The sequence below is a fragment of the Phoca vitulina genome, unplaced genomic scaffold (assembly GCF_004348235.1).
Source record: "Phoca vitulina isolate PV1807 unplaced genomic scaffold, GSC_HSeal_1.0 scaffold53, whole genome shotgun sequence".
In the NCBI taxonomy this organism is placed as follows: domain Eukaryota; kingdom Metazoa; phylum Chordata; class Mammalia; order Carnivora; family Phocidae; genus Phoca; species Phoca vitulina.
In genome coordinates this window covers 8,366,550-8,385,050 of record NW_022589756.1, presented here as the reverse complement: position 1 = coordinate 8,385,050, position 18,501 = coordinate 8,366,550, and the positions used below count along the sequence as shown (strand labels likewise).

General features: G+C 45.0%; 1 protein-coding gene across 2 annotated transcripts in view; it reads left to right on the top strand.

Annotated features, from left to right (window-relative positions):
* The first annotated feature begins 2,318 nt into the window (after window positions 1–2,318).
* The window catches only part of ZNF395 (zinc finger protein 395), a 47,413-nt gene continuing 31,230 nt past the window's right edge, over window positions 2,319–18,501 (top strand). The window contains exon 1 of one of the 2 annotated variants that reach the window (XM_032389079.1): window positions 2,319–2,413. The gene's annotated coding sequence lies outside the window, so the exon portion shown is untranslated. Of the gene's footprint in view, window positions 2,414–2,523; window positions 2,577–18,501 lie in introns of those variants that run through there. The other variant, XM_032389078.1, reaches the window with a different exon arrangement.

The window sequence follows — 18,501 nt, the reverse complement described above, 5'->3', positions numbered from 1 at the left end:
GGTTCTGTTCAAACTTAGAGATTCTTTTGGTTCACTTTGCACACAGCAGGAACTCACATATTTGTCAAATGAATGATTGTTTCCATTTTATTAAAGTTCAATGATTTGGGGAAATATAGAGGTTTGGTTACAAGTTTGAACTAGATGTTTTAAGAAAAATAAACTCAGCCCAGCACCAACATCCCTTTACAAAATCTAGCAGTTGAAGCACCGTAATGGAGTTTATATGCTAGTTGGAGTCCTACCTCGTGTAAAAAGCTTTCACTATTTCATATTATTCAATGAACATTTACCGAACACCTCTGCCAAATAGGCAGTGCTGGGCTGTAGCGGCCGAACTCACCTCCCTTTCCTCTGAGCCACCTTAGTCTGGGTGCAGCAATTAAAGCTTAATTATATGCTATCTTGTATTGTTCCTTAATTGTTGCATACGCAAGAATCCACTTTCAACTGGGCTGTATGTTCCTTGCGGGCAGGGACTATATTACAAACGTCAGGATAAGCGAGGAACTTAGCAGAGAGGTTGAGTATACATTGTTTGAGGCAAAAGGGAAGAAAGAACATTAAACTATTTATAAACCGTAGTAATACATAATATATAAAATACCTTAAGAACAAGGGAGCACACGTTATTGTTAATTAACTAAAATACTCTTTTAATAAAATGTAAAATTCGAATCTGCATTTTCATGTTAAGGAAAGGTTTTTGTGCATTAATAGAATTGCTGTGATCCCTACTGTGGCTTCATTCTTGTTCTTTTAAATTCAAAACAAGAATGTTTCCTTGAGGATGAGAGTTGAAAGGTAGAATCAGTCTTTGGTGAACTATTTGAGAGCAGAATTATCCTAGAGCAGGATTTCTCAACAGTGGTACTCCTGACATTTTAGACCAGGTAATTCTTAGTTGTGTGGGGCTGTCTTGTGCATTCCAGGGTGTTTTTAGCAGCATAGTTAGATGCGAGCAGCACTTCTCCCCTCCTCTGTAAACCACCGCCCCCCTTGTGTCCAGACGTTGCTAATGTCTCCTGGGGGCAAAATCGCCCCCAGTTGAAAACGTATGTCCTATAAGAATTTGGTTCTACTTTGATATTTTTCTTATGTAACTAATGGTGGGAGAAGAGGGAAAGGAAACAATATTGCTTATTTGGTATGAGCTAGGCACTATACCTATGCTTTCTATTTCAGTTTACAGATAAAGCAGCTGAGGTTCAGAGAGATAAAAATCTGCTATCACAAAGATAAGGCAGTAAAATCAGGATTGCAAACCAGGCTTGTCTGACTGCAAAGTTTAGTCCTTTCCAGAACACACCCCACTGCCTCCCTGCAAGAAAAACAGCATACCTCAAGTTGAAGAAGTGCAACAAGTATGTCCAAAACTATTTAAAACTTTTGGGGGGAGGGGAATTATTTCTTCTATTCCTTACATTTACTTGAATATAAATGTATATTACCCATACCTATAGACACTGGGGCCCCTCACTACCGTTGTAACTCTGTGGTCTTATCTCTGAAAAACATAGAGCAACACAATGGAACAGCTTCAATTCTCCTTGTTACAAATTATACAAAAGCCAGAGCCTAACGGTGCCAAAAGCAACTGGTATCGTTTACATAAGGGCTGAAAGCTAATAGTTAACTTTCTTTCATTTAATACCAGAAAGAGTAAATAACACCTCACTTTACAACTACGAACGGGTAAAAATCGAGTAAAATGTCATAAAATGGAGAAGAAAACATTAACCCAAAAAGGAGATGGAAAGGTTGGTTCCAACGCTCCCTCCCTCTCGCGCTTTCGCTTGCGCTCGGAGCGGGTGCCGGCTGCGCGGCCTGGGTCTCTATCGCCCCCGCCAAACTCCCGTCCTTGGCGCCCAGAGCTCTCTGGCTTCCTTTCCCGCCCTGGGGCGAGCTCGGCCTCACGGAGAAGCCCATCCCAGAGCCAGGCCTGGAAAAACAACAGCAAGAAACTTTGGCTCGGTTTGCGGGTCAGTGAAAAAAGGCAAACTCTCAAGTTTGGTTTGGGGCTGCAGCCGCCGGTTCCGATTTTGGGGTGGGGGTGGGGGGGTGTCACAACTCGGTCAGGTTCAAGTGCGCATGTGCGTGAGGAGTCGCTGGGCACTTATTGAGCGCCCACTGTCTACGAGCGGCCGGGGGTGTGTATCCCCGGCGCGCGGTGGGTGTGTGAGCAGGCCGCGGGGACGCGAGGCGGGCGGGGGCGCGCAGGCCGCGTGCGCGCGCGGCGCCTGTGGCTGGGGAGGGGGCCGGGCGGGCGGGGGTGTGTCCCCGAGGCTCGCTCGTTCGCTCGCTGGCTGGCGCGCTCCTCCGCTCCCTTCCCGGGCGGGGAATCCGGGCCGGGTTGTGGCCGCGGCCGCGTACGTGAGCGCAGTGTCCCGGAGAGGGAGGGCAGGCCGGCCAGGTGGGCGCGAACGGAGCCTCGGCGGGCGGGCGGCCGGAGCGGAGCGGGGCGGTGGGCCGCGCCGGGTGGGCGGGCAGGGGCCGCGGCGGCTGCAGCCCCGAGCCAAGCCGAGCTGTCCGAGCGGGAGCTGCCCGGCCCGCGCTGCTGCTCGTGGCGGGGCGAGGTGAGCTGCGCGGGGACCTCGCGGCGCTGCAGCCCGGGGACGGGGGCGGCCCGGGAACTTCCCACGCTCCGCACGCCCGCGGGGGCCGGGCCGGCGGCCTGAGGGTCCGGGAGGCGGGCGCCGCCGGGTTAGCGGCCGGTCGGGGCGCGGGGGCGCTGCGGCAGTGCCAGTGCCCGCGCTGGCTGGGTGGGGGGTGGCCGCCCGCTCTCCCGTGCGCCGCCTTGTTTATCTTGCCCGCCGCGGGCGCTCGCAGAGGCACCCCCTCCCCAACTTGGAGCGCTTGTCCGGAGTCGCCTCTCCGACGGAGACTGACCTGCCCCCTCCCTGACCCTTTCCGGCTGGGCCGGCAGCCCAGCCCTCCCGGCGCCCCGCGCGTTCCTGCCCACTCCACCGAGCGAGCGAGCGAGCGGGCGAGTGCCGGGCTCCGGGACGCGCGGGGCGACACACCCTCCACCTCGGGGGGCTGCCCTCCACCCTTTCTGTCCCCTTTTGTCTACCCCCACTTCCTTCCAGGCGGTTTAATCCTGCCTCTCCTCACCGGAGGCCCCTGGCCCTGCTTGGACGCGGCACTGTGGGCATGTGGGGTGCTCGGGTGGGGGGCCTGGACTGGGAGTTGGTCATGTGCAAACAATTGCAAAGGCAGAATTCTCTTCCCTGTCTTGGAGTTAAGGGCCCCGCGCCTTCACTTCGGGATTGACTCGGAAAGCTAAAGAAGCCCACCTGCCAGACGGTGGGGGTGCGACCGCCTCCTTGATTTCAGGCGGTCCTGGGCAGTTCTCGGTGGCTTTGGAACATTCCCACCAGGCAGGCGTTTTCGTGATGTCAGGCCTCCAGGCGCAGGGTTACCTACAGGCCACCACTCTCTTCTTTACACTCCTCTTTCTAGAAGAGTGTCTCTGGTGCAGTTTGCCTGAAAGTGAGTGATCAACAGGTATTGAAGGCTTTTTTGACACCCTCCTGAGGTGTTGTGTAAACAGAGGTTCCGGGTCTCAAGGAACTTGAAACACAGGGAACCAGCAATTAAGTTCAACTCCACAGGTACTTTTGAGGGGCTGCTGCGTTCTCAGCACCGTGCCAGGCTCTCAGGGAGAGATGATAAGAGGCAGACAAGAAATCTAAGGCCTCAGAAATCCTACTGACCGGGTGGAAGTGATTTGAGAGCTCAAGTTCAAATTAATGCGCTATGGCTGCCTAAATTACTGTAAATGCTGGAGGGGGGGAGGAGGAATATCAAAGGAAAGGTTAGAGTTGGGGAATGGAGTGAGGGTACTAAGTTACGAAATAAGTTAGGCACTTTGAGAATAACTCACTGGCCAAGGCCCAAAGGCAAGAGAGGGAGAAGTGACAGGTGCCAGAGGAGACTGGGTTCCAACAGTTTATCTCGGTGAGGGAGGATGCAAAAGATACCTGAAATGATTCCTTTCAGGGTTTATAATCTCCTGGAGGAGACAGAAAGCCTTGAGCATGTCAAATAAGACCTCAAGATAAGGCACAATTAACTGTCAAAATTCGAGGTGTAGAAGAGATGCTGTTGAAACTCAGAGAAGAGGTCTATGGGCAGGAATCACCAGCACTGTATTCCTGGAGCATGAGACCCTTGAGATGGGTCTTGAGGTGCGATTGAACATGGCTTTCCTGAGAGACAGGAGATGGGCTTGGCCAGATGAGGGAACGTTTCCTGAGCAGGAGATAAAGATGGAGAGGAACAATGGCTAAGATTGTGAAAGTCCTAGAAAGCCAGACTGGGGAATTGCACTTTACCCTGTGTGTACTGGGGAGACATGAAAGGTTTTTGAGCCAGAGAGTGACGTAATGGGTGTTTGGAAAGGTTTGTAAAAGTAATGTTCAGAGACAGATCAGTCAACTGTTACAGTTGTGGAGTGCTCAGAGCTTGGACTGGGATAACTGGAAATGGAAAAGGGGGTGGATTTTAGAAGCATTACTGTTGAAATAATCTGTTGACAGGGGCAGGGTGAAGGAAGGAGATGAATGGAAATTAATTCTTTGTGGAAATTGATTACACGCCAGGGCCTCGGAACTGCTGTAGTTGGTAACTCGAGAAATCGGAAATGTGTGTTTTGGAGAGAAGCAATTGACAGGCTGCAGAGGTTCGTATTTGCCAAGACGTCCAAACATAGGTGTCTTGCAAGCAGCTGAAGCTCTGAGATTGGTGGGAAACCGGGCTGCCAAAGCTGGGAGAGGGAAGGCACTCTGCATGGGATGTTTTCTTGGTCATAGGTCCTAGCAGTAGAGGACGCTAGTGAGTGGCAGCGAGGGTCTGAATTGGAAGACTCTGTTCTGTATTGCCATTCAGATGACATTGCCAGGTCCTGAACCTGAAGTTGGCAAAGCAACTTGGGATTTGGAGATGGGAGGGAAGAATGGAATTTGCTAAGTGCAGAAATTGTTGGGCTTTGAAACAAATTGAATAATGCTCTCCACTGAGACCTGCAACTTAGTCCTGGTGTCCCTTCGTAGGTGTATGCGGGGGGGAAGCCACAAGATGTGGGAGCAGCAAGGTGACCAGCAAGGAGGGAATTTGGGGCCTAGCGAGACTGCCTGTCCCAGGGCCAGGTCTGTCCTAACCTGTGCCATTGCTGGTTCCCAGGAACCAAGCGACCTGCAGTGGGGAGCTGGCGCAGGTTTTTTCCTGAGCTCTGAATTCCGCTTTCTTGTCGCAAGGGTGACTTAGGGTGATTTGCTGAGCAAATTCCCCAAGCCTCAACTTGCAACATCTGAGGGCTGGTGAATTTGGAGGATGATTGCAAAAAGTTGCAGAATGGAGTGGAGAATGTACTTACAGTTCCTGAGCCTCCTTGTTTCTCTGAGGTGCAGGATCAGTGAACTAGGGGAAGCTGCTTTGCATGGGCAGAGGCGTCCATCAGATATTTTTCCTTTATAGGGAATATATGACTGTCAAAAAAAATTCATGGAGCAGTGGTGGAACTAATTTACTCTTTAAAAAGTAGTGTTTGTTTTTTGTTTTTTGGTTTTTTTTTTTGGCACTGTTTTTGTCTGTGACCTACATTAAGAAATAAAATTTACATCATGACCTAGGTACATTAAATCATGTATATAAAAATCTAATTTAAATTCCTGAAGTATTCCTTTCTTTTGCTTGGTGCAATCTCCTTTGATTCTTTATTTTCCATTCTTTTATTTTTCATTTAAAAATGCTTACTGTCTCCTGCTGAGTTGACTTAACCACTCTGTCATGGATGTAACCCACAGTTTGAAAAACACAGTTATAGAGAGTTTTCACATCTAGTAAGTGTTTATTAAGCTGCTTGTGTGCAGGGCTCCCCTTACCAGTGCTGTAAGTGGAAGGAAGCATAAGGCAGAGATTGAACATTTACAGGCTAGTTGGAGAGAGAAGGTATACCTATGATTAAGGAACAAGGCAAGATGATTAAATGCCAAAGTGAAAAATAAGTCCCTGTAGGGTTCATAGGAGGGGGCAAGCAGCTTGTGCTGGAGTGGCTTGGGAACACTTTTGGGGATAGGGAAGGAAGTCTGGGATGAACTCGGGGTGTCTCATGGTGCCGCACAGGTCGGGGGGTATGTAACATGGACAGAGGCTTGGAGTTAGGATGTGCACAGTGTGTGTAAGAGTGAATAAAAGAGGGTTCTTATTAGAGAGGGGGGAGAAGCTGGTCTGGAAAGGTGGGTTAGGATCAAAGTGTAGGGGTTGTAAACCAGTGACCCAAAGAATGTGTTCTGCCTACAGAAATGTTACAATTTGGAGTATACAAGGGTTTTAAAGAATTGGGAACAATCCAGAAAACCTCTGGACTGGGGACTCTCTTAAAGAATCAGATCAGGCAGTGCGTAGTGGCGGCCCCCTGTGGACAGGAGACAGGCCTTGTGGTCCCCAGTTATCGTAGTCCCGGCACCCCCTCTGCATGAGTACAGTCTCTTTACATTCCGTGTTTAGTCTGCAGGCCTTTGGGTTTGTGACCTGATCTTTCAAGAGACTTAAATGCCAACCTAGGGAATTTGGGATGGCTGGCCTGGCTCTGGGTGGCTGGGAGTGTGACATGATGGAATCTGAGATATTTGTGTGCAAGTGATTTGTTTTAGGCAAGTCAGCGGCACTTTCTGAGTTGCTGCTGGCTAGGACTTTGAAATATTTTTTCTGATGATTGGAATGGTACTAACTAGAGAGGGCTTTTGGGCTCTATTCTGTATTGTGAGGCCAATTTCTAGTGACCCCAAGATCTCTCAAGCGCTTCCGTTTTCTGCTTCTGGCTGGCATGGGTAGATGGTGGCTCCTGGCGCGGATCTTCTGAGAATGATGTTGGGGTAATAATTTGGTAAGATGTGCGTCACTACTGTCAAATGCCATATGACATTAGAGTCTCAGGATCTTTGGTTATATGAGTCAGTAATAAAGGAACAGCAAAGAGAGGGACTGTGTCATTTCTTACTTCCCTATTCCTAGGATACCCCCAAGGGGTAGGCCTCTAGGGTCCAGAGATTCATAATCCAGGATTCAAAATGACTACAGAATTATTGGTTCAAACCCAGGTGTTAGTGCAAATGACCCCTGGAAAACTAGGCTTATTTTGGGACCAGCTGAAATGAGTAAATTCAGGTCTGTGTGGTCTAGGGACAGTTTGGCTTACCCCCCAAGACCATAACCACCAGTGATTCCGAGCATTTCCCCAGGTGAGCTACAGGTGAGTGGGACCAAATAGTCGTCGCCCTGCTTTATGCAGCTTGCACAATCTGATTACTTAAAACGTTGCTGTTATGACATTAACGGAAGTCAAAGGTGAAGGGCTCTTTGCTTAAAAGTGTGTGGCTGTAGGATGTCAGGATAACCAGAAGTCAGCCTAATGGTATCAAATTGAACTCATTTCCTGTTTTATAGGGTGCTTCATTACTAGAACAGAGAAATGAGGGAATTGTGGCTTTAGTAAAGTATTTAACAGTTTCTTAAGATATGATGGTCCATATTAAATAAGCAGTGGAATGTGGGCTGGATGGTGTTATTAATTTGACAGTCATATGCAAAAACTGTTAATTAGTGGCACTGAGTCAGCCTGGAAGGGGGTCTGAAGAGGAGTGTCACAGGGTTCTATTCTTGGCCTTGAGCTGTTCAACCTTTTTTCCAGTGTTGTGGATGGCGGCACAGAAGGTGTGTTTGTCAGCTTCGTTGATGGCACAGAGGTGGGATGGATTGCTTATTTAGTAGCTAGATCAAGGTTCACAGTCATCCAGAATGAAGGCCCAAATTAAAAAAGAAATTCAGTAAGGGATAAATATAAAGTCTGATTTAGTTTTTAAAATTTGAATTGTTCATACGTTCTGGTAAGTTTAATTCCACTTCTGGAAGTACAGCGAAGACCAGATCCAAGATGTAGATGATGTTTACACGCAGAGACTATTCGAAGTTTTTTCTTTTTTTTTTTTTTTAAACTCTAGTGAAAAATTAGAAACAGCCTAAATATCCAGTGGTGTGACTGGACTGGAAGTAATCTCTAAGTGATTCTGATGGATAGGTCTTTATAATACAGTACGATGAAGCCATTAAAAATGATGTTTAGGGGGCACCTGGGTGGTGGGTGGCTCAATCGGTTAAGCGACTGATTCTTGCTTTTGGCTTCAGGTCGGGATCTCAGGGTCGTGAGATGGAGCCCAACATTGGGCTCAGTGCTCAGTGCAGAGTCTTCTTGAGATTCTCTCTCCCTCTCCTTCTGCCCCTCCCATTCACATGCTCTCTCTGTCTCTGCTTAAAACAAATAAATCTTAAAAAAAATAATGTTTAGGAATAGCTTTAAAATAACATGGACAAATGTTTCTGCTAAAAGTTAAGGTGCCTCTACAGTATGATTTCAAATCTTAAAGAAACAAAGTGCATAGAAAATGGCTGAAAGTAAATATACTAATAATTCTGATACAAAATTACTAATACTGGAAGGGTGGATGGAGTTGAGTGACTTTTTTTACATTTTAAATTTATTATTTGTATTTTCTATAATGTGTATTTATAGCACAGTGGGGGAAAACACTGCTATATATTTTTTAATGTATTTTTTTAGAGCAGTTCTGGGTTTACAGCAAAATTGAGAAGGTATAGAGATTTCCCATTTACCCCCTGGCCCCCTCCCCCAATGCATAACTTCCCCACCAGAGTGGTACATTTGTTGCAATTGATGAACCCATATTGACATGTCTAATCACCCAAAGACCATAGTTTACATTGGGGTTTACTATTGGTGTTGTACATTCTATGAGTTTGGACAAATGTGTAATGACATGTATCCACCATTAAGTATCATACAGAGTACTTTTATACCCTAAAATCCTCTGTGCTTTCCTGTTTATCTCTCCCTCCCCCCAACCCTCAGCAACCGTGTTTACTTCTTACTATGGTGACAGTTTCGCTTTTTCCAGGATGTCATATAGTTGGAATCGTACAGCATATAGTCTTTTCAGATTGGCTACTTTTGCTTGGTAATATGCAATTAAACTTTTTCCCTGTCTTTTAGTGGTCTGATAGCTCATTTCTTTATAGCAGTGAAGAATACTCCATTGGATGTGCCACAGTTTATGTATCCATTCACCTACTGAAGGGCATCTTGGTTGCTTCCAAGTTTCGGCACTTTTTATGACTAAAACTGCTGTAGACATCTGCAGCTGCTGTAGGTTTTCATGTGGACATACGTTTTGAACTCCTTTGGATAAATACCAAGGAGTGTGATTGCCAGATCATATGATAAGGGTATGTTTAGCTTTGTAAGGAACTTCCAAACTGTCTTCCAAAGTGGCTGTATCATTTTGCATTCCCACCAGCAATGAATGAGAGTTCCTCTTGCTCCACATCCTCACCAGCATTTGGTGTTGTCATGGCTCTGGATTTTGGCCATTCTCATAGGTGTGTAGTGGTATCTTGTTTTAATTTGCACTTACCTAGTGACATGTGATGACATCTTTTCATGTGCTTTTTTGCCATCTGTGTATCTTCTTTGGTGAGGTGTCTGTTAAGATCTTTGACCCATTTTTTAATCGAATTGTGGGTTTTCTTATTGTTGAGTTCTTTTTTCTTTTTAAAGATTTTATTTATTTATTTTGACAGAGAGAGACACAGCGAGAGAGGGAACACAAGCAGGGGGAGTGGGAGAGGGAGAAGCAGGCTTCCCGCCGAGCAGGGAGCCCGATGCGGGGCTCGATCCCAGGAGCCTGGGATCATGACCTGAGCCGAAGGCAGACGCGTAACGACAGCCACCCAGGCGCCCCTGTTGTTGAGTTTTAAGAGTTCTTTGTATATTATGGATAACAGTCCTTTATCAGATGTGTCTTTTGCAACTGTTTTTTCCCCCAGTCTGTGGTTTGTCTTTTCATTCTCTTGATCACTGCTATTAAAAACAAAACAAAACAAAACATTTTGTTGTTCAAGGACAGGATAGGGTAAAAGTAGATGGTTTATTCCGTGACTGATCTTGAGTACCTCTCTACTGTGTGTCAAGCACTGGTTTAGTCACTGGAGTCACAAAATAAGACTCAGCCCCTGACCTGAAGTTGATGATCTAATTGAAAGAGGGAGATCAACAGATGAATAGACAAGCATACTGTAGCCCTCTTGGTACTCCACGCATACGGAGGGGGGGCAAATCATGTAGGAGAAAAGTTTTGAGATTGTTCTATTGTTCATGGCTTAACGTGAGCCCTGAGTGGGGTGAGGCTTTTAGAAAATTGAATCTAGTTCATAACTGGATTGGAAATTCATCAATCCAATCACAGGATTTTTTTTTTTTTTTTAAAGATTTTATTTATTTATTTGAGAGAGAGAATGAGATAGAGCATGAGAAGGGGGAGGGTCAGAGGGAGAAGCAGACTCCCCGCTGAGCAGGGAGCCCGATGCGGGACTCGATCCCGGGACTCCAGGATCATGACCTGAGCCGAAGGCAGTCGCTTAACCAACTGAGCCACCCAGGCGCCCCGGATCTATTTTTAATGACTTCTGGTCATTTGACCTTTGGGCCATGAGGGGGTCGGGGAGGCATGATTTAAGGGAAACACGAGCAAGCAAGACTATCCTCGGGAGGGACACTAGGATGATGTAGGATCAGGAATGACTGGAGTGCGTACACTCATGCGGTGGGTACATAATGGTGCTTTCATGGTTATCAGGTATAGGAAAGAGTAGATTTACTCATTTTTGCTCCCGGTGTTGGAATATGACCAGTGGATAGAACAATTGCTTTATCCTCTCTAGTTTCCAATCTCTCATCTGTAGAATGATTATACATTACAGGATTCCTTATCTGTACAATGATTACACCGAACTGGATGAGCTTTAAGTTTCCTTTTAACCCTAAATACGGGGAGAACAGACTTCAGTTCACTATGAAAACGGGTTTTGTAGCTGGCAGAGCTGTCCAGCAACGGAAATGTCTGCCCATGGAGTAGTGAGCTTCCCATTGTCGGAGGTATTCAGTTTGGGCTGAATGCTATTGATTAGGGATGCTATAGGAGAGAAGGACAGGAATTAGGCTGACCTCCAAGGTCCTTTCCAGTTCTTAGGGTTATTATGTGACTTGTCAACGCTGAAAGGTAATGTGGAATAGGGGATATATACCTCTAGTTGCATAGTATTTGGGTCAACGTCATCATGGAAGCTCTTTTAAAAATGTTTATAAATGAGGGACGCCTGGGTGGCTCAGTCGGTTAAGCATCTGCCTTCAGCTCAGGTCATGATCCCAGGGTCCTGGAATCGAGTTCCACATCGGGCTCCCTGCTCAGCGGGGAGCCTGCTTCTCCCTCTCCCTCTCCCCCTGCTTGTGCTCTCTCTCTCTCTGACAAATAAATAAAATCTTTAAAAAAAAATGTTTATAAATGAGTCCCCACACTTTTGAGAGACCCTTCTGGGGTCATTTTTAGGAAGGATGAGGAGAACTATTTCATGGTTGGTCAGGGTTGTGGCCCCAGGGCTGCTGAAAACTGAATTTGGTCTTTCAGAAAAGCAAGAAAGTGGGGGGGGCGGGTGGAAGTGGCAAATAATAAAATAGATGAACATGTCGAAGACCAGTGTGTTTATTGGCCAGTTTTATTCAGTGTAACGAATGAATGAAGATGGAGCCCTTTAATTGAATGATGGATCCTCTGCTTGGCTGTGGAGGACCTGGGAATGCCCTTGATCACATCATCTCCTTCTGTTTCATCTCCCATATCACCAGCTAGAGCACATTAAAAACTATCCTGACACCAGGGATAAGACTGAACCTTGTGATGGCTCTCTAGGTTTAGGGACAAAGAACAAAGGACAAATTTAAAGAAACTTTGGAGTGGGGTTTTCCAGGAATGCACATACTTGGTTTATATCAGACCATAAGTTTGTGGTTCGAGTTAAAAATGTTTACTTTTTCAATTTATTAATAGCTTACACATAGAAAATAAAATTTCTATTTCTATAAAATTTGATTTAGTTTACTTTTGCCTAAATTTTACTTGCCTATTTAGAATCTACTGTGATTATTTAAAATTTTTAGATTTTCTTCCTGATATTTTTGGATTACTTTTTGTTGGCCGGGGGGCGGGGGGTGGGGTGGGCAGTGCTAGGGCTAAATCCCATAGCACAATTTCTTAGCTCTGCAGAGAGAATGGAGGCTTATCTTTGGAGAATGTCACAAGATCATTTCTGTGTCCCTGTGATCCAGCCTCACATTTTGGCACTTGAAAAATCAGTATTTGGCAAGAAAGTGCTCTCTTTACGTGGAGTAAAGCAATTTGGGGGTGCAGGAAGTAGGGAACGACAGCTTTAGATGTATGTAAAAATACAGGCAGAACTTAGTTATTTAGAACTATAGTTGGAAATGTTTGTGCCCTTAATGATGAAGAAGGGCCCGGGTCTCCTTTATCTCAGTATCGTTTGGGCCTCATAGAGTATGGCCCATCAGCTGGGTTTGTTGAATTGGTCTGTACTGGTTCTTTGGGCCACTTACCGGAGGTATGGGAAACAGACTGTCGTACGCTTTTTTTTTTTTTTTTTTTTTAAGCAAAGTATGATAAGAAATAACCGTTCACAGCCTTTTTTGTCCTTTGAGTATAGGGAAGCCATAAAACTCTTTTAGTAAAAACAACCACTTTCAGTGGCTGTTTTTTTCAGTGCTGGCGGAATGAAAAACTCCCTCTCCTCTTTCTATTTTTCTTCTGCTGGAAATGAATTGCTCTTGGTGTGCCGTTCTTAAATTCATGTGTCCTCTATCCATTTTAATCTTGTTATCTATTTTTATGGTGACTGTCGCCATGGTACTCGAGCTCTTTACATAGCACAACAGAGATTTCAGATGTCTGATAGGACAGCTCAAAGTTCTGCTGCAGCCAGCAGAGAAACAGTGTTTGAGTCCCTTTTTTTTTAATTGAGGTATAATTTGCATACAGTGGAATGCTTAGATCTTAAGTAAAGCTTAAGATCTTTAATCAGTTTTGACACAGAACATTTCTATCACCCCAGACATGTTCCTTGTGACCATTTCCAGTTTATCACCCCCCCCACCAGAAGTACTACAACTCTGATTTCTATCACCCCAGGTTCGTTTTGCCTCCTAGGTTCTTAATATTAAAATGTTGTGTTTCTGAGTAGGGCTTTGAAGAGGCGGAAGAGTGTGTGTTTAAAAATCAGTATTCTATATGGTTAGGTGGCCTTGGTAAGTAAATAATTTTTGGTGCTTGTCTGCTCTTGCGGACAGATTTTTCCTTCTCATTAGTCCATGGGATCCGGATTAATGTTAGGAATTCTGATACGAAGAGTCTGAAGCACAGACAACTAGGCCTAGGGTGGGATACGTGTAGTTGGGTAAAGGCTGCCCCTCTTGGCAGGTGTGTGTGAGCTGGCTGGGTTGGAGAGCTAGAACGCTCAAGGAGAAGAACTGCAGTTGCTCCTAGCACATCCCATTGGATTTCCCAGAAAGCCCCCTGACATACTTTCTCTTCCTGCCTCTTCCTTGAACTAGCATATAAACTTAATGATCCACAGAGCTACAGTGTTGGGCTTGTAATATTGTAACACGATCTGTGTTGCAAAGCCCACTCTCTGCACTGCTGAGCTCTCAGCCTCCTGGAAAGCATGTGTCAGATTCAGCTAGAAATTGCCCCCAACACGTTATTGAAACATTGAGCGGGGTCAGTTCCTTCCGTCCTTCCTAAAAAACTTAAAGCAGTTAAATGAAATTTTCATTACCAAAGTAGTGCATGAATACATTCTCTGTAGGAAAAAAAAAATCCAAACGCAAACTTTCCAGAGGAAACAAAATCTTCCTTGACAGCCACTCCTAATCCCAGTCCTTCTCCAGAGGTTAACTTCTGTTAGGAGTTTGTTGGTATTCAGATGCTTTACATACTTGTGTTTATACCTATAGAACTTAGAACAGGTTCAGTGCATTGTGCTTCGTACTGTGCTATTGCTACCCTGGCCCCCACAACGGGACATCTTGGTGATCGCTTCCTGTCTGTACATCTGGGACTTCTTGATTCTAACTCCTGCATGGCCTTCCTGAGAACTTTCCCCTGATTGATGGGCATTTAAGTTATTTCCAAATCCTCTACTGTTACAAAAGCTGTTCCAGTAAACTTGGCTGCACATGCTTCTTTGCAGTGCGCGTGAGCATTTCCATAGGGTAGATACTGAGCAGAAGCAATGGCTGGGTAATAGGGTGGTCCGATTTGAAATCTTCAGGAAGATACATTACAAGGTCAGTTCCGTCAGTTCCTAGCTTAGACCTAATGTAGGCCAGGGCACGCTTGAAGGGTGTTCAGACGTGAAGCAATTGTTCCCTCCTTCCCTCCCTCCCTCGCCCCTTCTCTCCTTCTCATTGACACACAATGTTTTATTAGTTTCAGGTATACAACATAGTGATTCAGCAACTCTATAAAGTGTAGCTGCCGTCTATCATCATACAATGCCATTATAGTACCATCGACTATATTCCCTTTGCCGTATCTTTCATCTCCATGACTTCTTTGTTCCATAGCTGGAAGCCTGTATCTCTCACTCCCCTTCAGTCATTGTGCCTGTCCCCCTGCCCCTGTCCCCTCTGGCAACCAGCAGTTTTGTTTTTATGAGTCTGATTCTACTTTTTGTTTATTTGCTTTGTTTCTTAGATTCCACGGAGGAATCGTATGGTATTTGTCTCATATAGCATAATACCCTCTAGGTCTGTCCATGTTGTCACAAATGGCAAGATCTCATATATATATATTTTTTAACGGCTGAGTAATATTCCATTGTATATGTACCCTGCATCATCTTTATCCATCTGTGGACACTTGGGTTGCTTCCATATGTCGACTACTATAAATAATGCTGCGGTGAATATAGGGGTGCATATATCCTTTCAAATTAGTGTTTTCACTTTCTTTGGGTAAATACCCAGTAGTGGAATCAGATGGTATTTCTATTTTTAATTTTTTTGAGGAACCTCCATACTGTTTTCACAGTGGCTGCACCAGTTTGCCTTCCTACCCACAGTGCGTGAGAGTTCCTTTTTCTCCACATCCTTGCCAACACTTGTGATTTCTTATTTTAAATTTTTAAAATTTTTAAAATTTCTTTTTGATTTTAGCCATTCTGACAGATGCGAGGTGATAGCTCATCGTGGTTTTGATTTGCATTTCCCTGATGATTAGTGATATTGAGCATCTTTTCATGTGTCTGTTGGTCAGCTGTATGTCTTCTTGGGGAAATGTCTATTCAGTTTCTCTGCCCAATTTTAATCAGATTATTTATTTTGGGGGTGTTGAGTTATATAAATTCTTCATATATTTTGGATACTAACCCCTAATTGGCTATGTCATTGGCAAATATTTTCTCCCATTCAGTAGAGTTGCCTTTCTATTTTGTCGATGGTTTCCTTCATTGTGCAAAACATTTATTTTGGTGTAGTCCCAATAGTTTATTTTTGCTTTTGTTTCCCTTGCTTCAGGAGACAAATCTAGAAAAATGTTGCTAAGGCCAATGTCAAAGAAATTACTGCCCATGTTCTCTTCTAGGATTTTTATGGCTTCAGGTCTCACATTTAGGTCTTTAATGCTTTTTGAGTTTCTTTTTGTGTTTGGTGTAAGCAAGTAGTCATTCTTTTACATGTAGCTGTCCCTTCTTCCCAGCACCATTTATTGAAGAGATGGTCTCTTTTCCCTATTATGTATTCTTGCCTCCTTTGTCATAGATTAATTGACCATATAAACACGGGTTTATTTCTGGATTCTCTTCTATTCTATTGATCTATGTGTCTGTTTTTGTGTCAGTACCATGCTGTTTTGTCTATTGCAGCTTTGTAATCTGGGATTATGATACGTCCAACTTTGTTCTTTCTCAAGACTGCTTTGGTGTTCACGGCCTTTTATGGTTCCATACAAATTTTTTTTTTTTTTTTTTTTAAAGATTTTATTTATTTATTCATGAGAGACAGAGAGAGAGAGAGGCAGAGGGAGAAGCAGGCTCCCAAGGAGCAGAGAGCCCGATGCGGGACTCGATCCCAGGACCCTGGGATCATGACCTGAGCCGAAGGCAGATGCTTAACCATCTGAGCCACCCAGGCGCCCCTCCATACAAATTTTAGTATTGTTTGTTTTAGGTCTGTGAAAAATGCTGTTGGTATTTTGATAGGGTTTGCATCAGATCTGCAGATTGCTTTGGGTAGTATGGGCATTTTAACAATATTAATTCTTCCAATCCATGAGCATGGAATATCTTTCCATTTGTTTGTGTCATCCTCAATTTCTTTCATTGATGTTTTATAGTTTTCAGTGTACAGGTCTTTCACATCCTTGGTTAAGTTTATACCTAGGTATTTTACTCTTTTTGGTATGGCTATAAATGGAATTGTTTTCTTAATTTTTCTCTCTGCTACTTCATTATTGGTGTGTAGAAATACACCTGATTTCTGGGTATTAATTTTGTATCCTGCAGCTATACTGGATCCATTTATAACTTCTAATAGTTTTTTGATGAAGTCTTAAGGGTTTTCTGTGTATAGTATTATGTCATCTGCAAATAGTGACAGTTTAACCTCTTCCTTACCAATATGGGTGCTTTTTTCCCCTCTCATGTCTGATTGCTCTGGAATTGTTTTCTAAGACTAGGGCAGGGTTTAGGTTGTCCTAGGTGTGTGCCCCCCATAAGTCAGGGCTGATTGGCTACAGCGGTTGGTATTGGGAAGAGCCCCTCTGAGCCCCATCATTCATTCCGTCTGGTCTCCCCAAGGACTTTGGTCTGCATGTTGGTGGTGGTTGTGTGGAGAAGAATCACAGGGTAGATGAGTAGCACATTGAGGACTCTGGATGGCAAATTCTAAATCCAGTTCATTTCCAAACTGGAGACCTTTAGTGCATCTGTAATTCTTCTCTGTGACATCTTTAGAATTCCAAGTGTGGCTTAAATGCTCAAGCCAAGGGTGAGGCACGTTTGGAAGCATTTTAGTGTTCTTAAAAAAATCTAGAGCACTGTCATGTTACTTTTATTAACAGTTTCATTTTATTTGGAGAAGGATGATGTGTGTCTCTCTGTATTTACACTTCTTGCCATCATCTGGATTTCCGAGAACTCCTAGAAATCATGAAAATTCATCATGTCAGGCCAAATCCATACCTTTAGGAGCCAGTGTGGCAAGGAAGCACTTGGCTGTGTGCTCCTGAAGGCACACGCTGGGGCTGCTGGTCACCTCACTGGTGAGAGAGGCAGGGCCCTTTTGCAGCCATAATTACTACACATGTATTTGCCTTCAGATCCCTTATGTAGATGTTAATGCAGACGGTTCTGGTTCTGACCCCAGGGGGAACCCCCCCCTCCAGTTGCATTAAAACTCTTGTCCAAACCCAGTGATGCATTTACGTATCCTCCTTTTGGGGATGTTGAGGCATCTTCTCCTCTGGTCTCCCTTGAGCGTCAACAGATGGTACCTCTTCTGTCATTCCAGGATTTGGTGACAAAGTTGGCACCCTGCCTTATCTCTGGGCCCTCCTGGCCTTGGTCTTTCTGGCCTTCTTAGCATGCCCTCCCCATCACACAACCCATTTAGGTGGCTGTCCTCTGGTTTTACAAGTTGTCTTTCTTGGTGGACAGTAGCCAGTGTTCTCAGTGTAGACGAATCTCTTAATTTTATGGGGGGCGGGGGATAGGTGGGCAGTGTGTTTGTTTTTAGTACTCTTAGAGTGGTGCTGGACAAAACGGTTTGTCCGTCTTGTCTTTTGGCCTTTGTGACCACAGCAGTATGACAGTCTGACCTACAGTGACATCGAGGTCCTTTTATGGGGTTCTGACTGTTGCCCCCGGGCTTTGACATGGTCTTGATTGTTTCTCCTTACATGTATTATATTGCCCTTGCCATTGTTACAGTTTACTGGCTGCTTTTCCTCCTGTTTGGTCAAAGTTTCCCTTGTAATCTTCCCATAAGGTTTGGCTTATCACTACTCAGAGTTGAGTCCCTTTTTTCTTTTTTTTTTTTTTTTAAAGATTTTATTTATTTATTTGAGAGAGAGAGAATGAGAGAGAGCACATGAGAGGGGGGAGGGGCAGAGGGAGAAGCAGACTCCCCGCCAAGCAGGGAGCCCGATGCGGGACTCGATCCTGGGACTCCAGGATCATGACCTGAGCCGAAGGCAGTCGCTTAACCAACTGAGCCACCCAGGCGCCCCCTTTTTTCTTTTTTTAAGATTTTTTTTTTATTTGAGAGAGAGAGCACGAGCAGAGGTAGAGGGAGAGGGAGACTCCCCGCTGAGCAGGAGCCCAATTTGGGGCTCAGTCCCAGGACCCTGGGATCATGACCTGAGCTGAGGGCAGACGCTTAACCGACTGAGCCACCCAGGCCCCTCTAGTGCCTTTTATCTTTTATTTTTTTCTGGCTATCATTTATCAGGTACTCTGCAAGGAAGGGACGGTGCTTAGTACCTGAGGGGCATTTTTTCACTTTTTCCTAGGCTTCTC